We start from the raw sequence: 6,000 nt of genomic DNA on the forward strand, positions 1-6,000 counted from the left end.
GAAAGCGGTTATAAGACCATACTTAAGATAATCTTGAATATACATAAGAATGGATACTGATTACTGTCCATTTTAAAGGACTAAAAAAAAAGTAAAATTTAATAACAAAGTTTTAAAATTCTATATACATACATATTCTATATATTTTTAAAACAATAACCATTACATTAGCGTAACATTATTATAACCGTGTTATAAAATTTTACAAAACAGTTTTACAAAATATTTATTAATGCTTTTTTACTTAAAAAAGAACATTTTATTTAATATGTAAGTTTATAAGAGAAAGAATTGTTGCTTACAGCAAACGATGTTATAAAAAATCCATTCTTACAGCCTAAGTACTCTAAGATCTTATATTTCTTTTATATATTAGTGTTACATTAGCATAAACGCGTTATAAATTTTACGAAACAGCTTTACAAAATACTTAATTATTATATGTTTTACAAATTCGTTATTAATGCTTTCGTACTTAAAAAATTATTTCATTTAATACGTAAGTTTATGAGAGAAAGAATTGTTGCTTACAACAAACAATGTTATAAAAAGTCCATCCTTACAGCCTATGTGCTCTAAGATCTTATATTTCTTTTATATACAGGGTGCGAGAAAAGTTCCGGGACGGCAAAATATCTCGAAAACTAAGCATTTTAGGAAAAAGTGTTTCAGACAAAAGTTGTAAGGTTTAAAAAGATCTATTTACTGATCTTATCAGTTTGACCTTGGATGGCATCGCCAAGGTCAGATCGAAATTACATTAACTTTTTTAAATGGAACACCTAACTTTTTATTGCATATTCTTGTAGCTTATCTCGAGACCTTTCCAAAACATTACAAGAAAGTTTATTTTCGTTGAGTACTTTCCGAGTTGTGAGGCTTGAAAGCTACAGTGTACTGTAGTGTGGGTCCAGCCACTCTTGCTTTCCGGACACACGCCACACTTGCCTTAACTGGCCGGACACACGCCACACTTGCCTTAACTGGCCGGACACACGCCACACTTGCCTTAACTGGCTACAGTGTACTGTAGTGTGGGTCCAGCCAGTTAAGGCAAGTGTGGCGTGTGTCCGGCCAATTAAGGCAAGTGTGGCGTGTGTCCGGCCAGTTAAGGCAAGTGTGGCGTGTGTCCGGCCAGTTAAGGCAAGAGTGGCTGGACCCACACTACAGTACACTGTAGCTTTCAAGCCTCACAACTCGGAAAGTACTCAACGAAAATAAACTTTCTTGTAATGTTTTGGAAAGGTCTCGAGATAAGCTACAAGAATATGCAATAAAAAGTTAGGTGTTCCATTTAAAAAAGTTAATGTAATTTCGATCTGATCTTGGCGACGCCATCCAAGGTCAAACTGATAAGATCAGTAAATAGATCTTTTTAAACCCTACAACTTTTGTCTGAAACACTTTTTCCTAAAATGCTTAGTTTTCGAGATATTTCGCCGTCCCGGAACTTTTCTCGCACCCTGTATATAAAGGAAATATAATTATATTTTTATATGAGAAAGCCTTACAAACCTTACTCTGCAGAAAAATATCTTGCAACATTTACGTATTTAGGATTGGACATATATAAATTGAAGATATATTCACTCTCGCATATGTTTTATACATATCTAAATGTTCGCGCATATAGGTATGATAAGTATATTATTGTACATTTCCAGGCTTTCTGATATAAAAATTATAAAATGTATCTGTTTGGGCATGTGTACTTGGATATATTCGTATTTACATGTGTATGTATCCATTTCCTACTTTTAAATGGTAATATTGGAAAACTAATTAATATGTTGCAAAAGCTATTTATTTTTGTATTTAAAATATTTTAGAATTTCAACGTCAAGACATTTGCATAGCATCATGCTCGAATAGGGGAAATTAAATGAGCATGTAGATTTATTAAAATGAATAAAAGATTTGCCAATCATATCAAACCTTAAGCTTTAAGAAATTGAAAGAACTTTGCAAGAAAAGCAAATATTGTAGTAAAAAAGCTTTTTTGCATATCACAATTCAATAAAATTTAATAACTGTAAAAAAAGTAATTTTTATCATAGACGTGGACTGGGAAAAGTTTTGTGAATGAACACATAAGGGTTGGAAAGAAAAATTATTTGCATGGTTTTATTATATGCATCATTGTTTATCGCATCATCGCAAAATTTTATTTCTTTTTATATTGACTTAAACAATTTGGTGATAAAAGTATGTTATTATGTCCTTTGGCGACAATATTATTTTCAGAAAAGTTGTCTAATCTTGGAATATTATTATATTCGGAAACATGACATATTATTCGTTCAAGTGGTTTTTCTTTCTTTACCATTTTTTTTTTTTTTATTATAATATAATTCTCGAATGGGAAAACTGAAAATTCATTTAAATTGCAAGGTGTAATGTCAAGAAATGATAATAATTATTGTTTGAAAGTAAACGTTGTTTTGGAACTTTTAAAATATAAAATTACAAAATTACTACTAAATATCTTATAAAAAGAATTATTACTTGCATCATCAATTTGCATAAATGACAAACGATAGTGCATGTATGTATGTCTGTATGTATGTATAAGTATACCTGTGTGCGTGCGTGCGTGCGTGCGTGCGTGAATGTGTGCGTATGTATATAAATCTCATATAAAATATTATTTCAACACTAAGATCTTGCTATGACTCTTACTGATCCATTTTCTATTTAATTTGTTAAACATTCTAGCAAGGCTCTTTGAAATTTTTCTTATTTTCCATTATAATTAAAAATTTTAAATCAAATAAATTTCATTACAATTTTGCACCAAGCTGAATAAAATATTCCAAATTTATTTGTAACGATACGCCCCTCCACCGTCCGTGAGCCTCCGTTCCGTCCACCAAACGACAAACGCCGAGCGTAGCAGGGGATCACGTGCACGCACGACCGAACTTCGCCGTGCGACCACGCGGCGATACGCGCGCCGACCGTGGCGTTCCATAACGCTCCCACTCCGGTTTGGCCGACCGAGCGCGTGGATTGGCTTGCTAAACATCATAAAACGAAATGAAATTTGTAATACTTACTAAGGACTAATTTCGCCAGGATCAAATCTTTGAAAATCAGGTTTCCTTTGTGTCCCTCCCAGCTGTATTCTCTTCCAACTTCGGGAGTCAAAATTCGGCACATTATTTTTTTAACAATAATCCTTAGGTTAGTACCGCCCATTTTCGATAATTCTGTAGCCTAAAAAATTACCATATAAATTAAATGTATATTTATTTACATAATTATAGTGTAATTTCAGTAATAACAATCATCTTACCACATCATGGAATATTTGCTTATCTTGCAAAACTCTTTCAATTTCTTCAAGTTCAAGTTTTGCCTTAATTGGCAAATCTTCTATGCATTTTAATAAATCTTCATTTACAATAGTTTGGTGAGAATTTTCTTCATTATCAAGGAGATTAGGTTTAATGAATCTATATGCTCATTTATTTCCCCTGTTCGGGCATTAATGCTATGCAAGTGTCTTAGAATTTGCCGTTGAAATTCTAAAATATTTAAAACACAAAAATAAATACGATACAGTGTCAACACATTTTACGAATTCTTGCAAATGAATTAGATAATATACATTATAATATATTCATTGAAACATATAAAAAAGTTTTTCTCCAAACATTACCTTTCATTTCATTTGCTTGTTTTTTAATATTATTATGAATCTCATTTAAAACAGTATCAGATTTTATCTTTTTGCTTGTAAATTGATTTGTTTTACTGTGAGCTTCATTATTTAAATTTGAAAAGAACACACTTCTTAGAAAAATATTATCAAAATTCATAATTTTTTCATTTAATTAACTGTACCTATATGTGCTAAATTTGGTGAGGAAACAGTATTATCTGGATTATATGTAGGAAAATTAATGAACGATTCCTCTTCGCTCTCCTCGTCCGTATCACTATCTCTTTTTTTATTTTTGTGAATACGACGTCTACATTCAGCAGCTTTAGATAGTGATGACAGATTATCTTTGTCTATTGCTGTTTTGCTTTTCTTTCTGAGCTGTTTTATAATCATCTAGAAAAAATATTACAGATAAGCCATAGTTAATTGATAAAAAAATCTTTATTTTTACAAAGTCATATATATATATAGTAAATTCTATTAAGTATTCAATTAATTGAACAATTTTAGTAAATAAACTAAAAACAAAATTTTAAAAAATATGGACAGCAATATTTTTTTCTTTTAATTAAATACATCAAACTTTATAAAGTGATTATATGTTTTTTATATTATTTAACAGAGTTGGGTAAGTTAATACCTTTTAACTAAATTAGTTTAAAGTTAATGGCTTATAAAATTAATTTAGTTACATTAAAAGTTTCATGATTATAAAACCAACTTAATTAAAAGTAACATTAAGATTAAATTAAAGTTAATTGTAAAAAATATATTGATATTATATTAGAAATTTGTAATTTTTAAAGTTAAGCTACTTAAATAAATTATAATATGGATTATCAAACAAATTTAATATTTTATTTTTAAAATAAGTTAATATGAGATAATAAAGAAATATTGTTTCTTATGTGGAAACGTTTATTCTTATAATATTTTTCTTTACGAAGATAAATTTTTTTTAGTAATTTAATTCAGTAAATTAAAATTTGCGTTTCAGAAATAACTAGTTAAAGTTAAAAATTAAATAATTTAAAAATAACTAATTAAAAATTATTAACTGTATATTTAATTTTGTTACTTTTTACTTTTTAATTAATTATTACCCAACTCTGCTACTTAATTTTTGTAAAATTGTATATAAATTTGGTAAGATATACAAGCACAAGAAATTGCAATTTAAATAAGGCTAATATTTACCATATCGTCCTAAAATTCGCAGAATTAAGGTTTTCCAATCATCTTTGGAGTTTCTTTTTTTTTAATAAATTCCAATAATTTAATTGGTTTTTTTATTAACGGCCACATTGATTGTCATTAGTTATCCAGTTACTAGGGACAACTTCTACGGAGTCATCCATTGGGAAATGGCAAACGCACCATGCTATGTTTCTGAAAGTGTAAATTCAAGCAGCATAAATTCAACTACGTACAGACTTGTTACTCGTATCATGTTCTTATAACATTACGACTCAATTAAAACAAGTTGCAATATTTTGTGCAATAAGAAGATATTAATATTAATAATGTAAAAGTATTAAAAAATAAAAATAAAAGTTATGAGACAATATAAAATTGAAAAAATGCTTAAGAGTTGTATCAATCATATGATGCTTATAAAATAAAACTTAAAGACTGATGTGTAAAAATAGTTGGACTTAAAGGTATTTTAAAGGAAATCAGAACTAATCGAAATCAATTTGTGATTGATAAAGATATTTGTCTTCATAAAGTTGACACATTTTTAAATTACAATATCGGCTCATTCCGCAAACCTGTTCCCTACGAGATGACAACACTCCGCAGGGAGAGACCGCTTAGGTCTCTACCGTCAACCGCTCTCGCGTATCGCGGAACTGTCCGCTGCACTGCGCACTGCCGATTCCGCGATCGCGACCGTCCGTCGCGCGGGCCAATCACGGCCCGTTTAACCGTAAGTTAAGTTAGCCGCTTCCCGGCAACTCCGATCATTGCTTCCGAGCGCCTGGCGCATAATGCCTGTCTGTCTGTTGCTATAACTATCCGAGTCCGTTTTTTAATATTAAGTGACACCGCGAATTATATTTTCTTGTCCGCGGAACCGATGATAGTTTAACCGAGCAATCCCGATTGCTACCTCCGAGCGCATAGCGCATAACACGTGTCCGTCTGTTTCCAGAGTTTCTAAAATCCGTTTCTTCTAAGTGTTTAGATATTAAGTACGCCGCGAATACGTTGTAATCGTTCTCTTAGTTTCAAGCGGGCCGACGACCGCACAATTAAGCACTCCAGTGCCGTAATACTATTCGTGGAGTTCAGTATTATCCGATAACGATATCGGGACCTTATGATTCTTT

At 30.8% G+C, this 6,000-nt stretch overlaps 1 pseudogene; it reads right to left on the minus strand.

Moving 5' to 3' along the window:
* Positions 1–2,836: 2,836 nt before the first annotated feature.
* Positions 2,837–5,117, minus strand: LOC113005681 (annotated as a pseudogene).
* Between the last annotated feature and the right edge of the window lie 883 nt (positions 5,118–6,000).

Source organism: Solenopsis invicta, chromosome 5 (assembly GCF_016802725.1).
Source record: "Solenopsis invicta isolate M01_SB chromosome 5, UNIL_Sinv_3.0, whole genome shotgun sequence".
Lineage (NCBI taxonomy): Eukaryota > Metazoa > Arthropoda > Insecta > Hymenoptera > Formicidae > Solenopsis > Solenopsis invicta.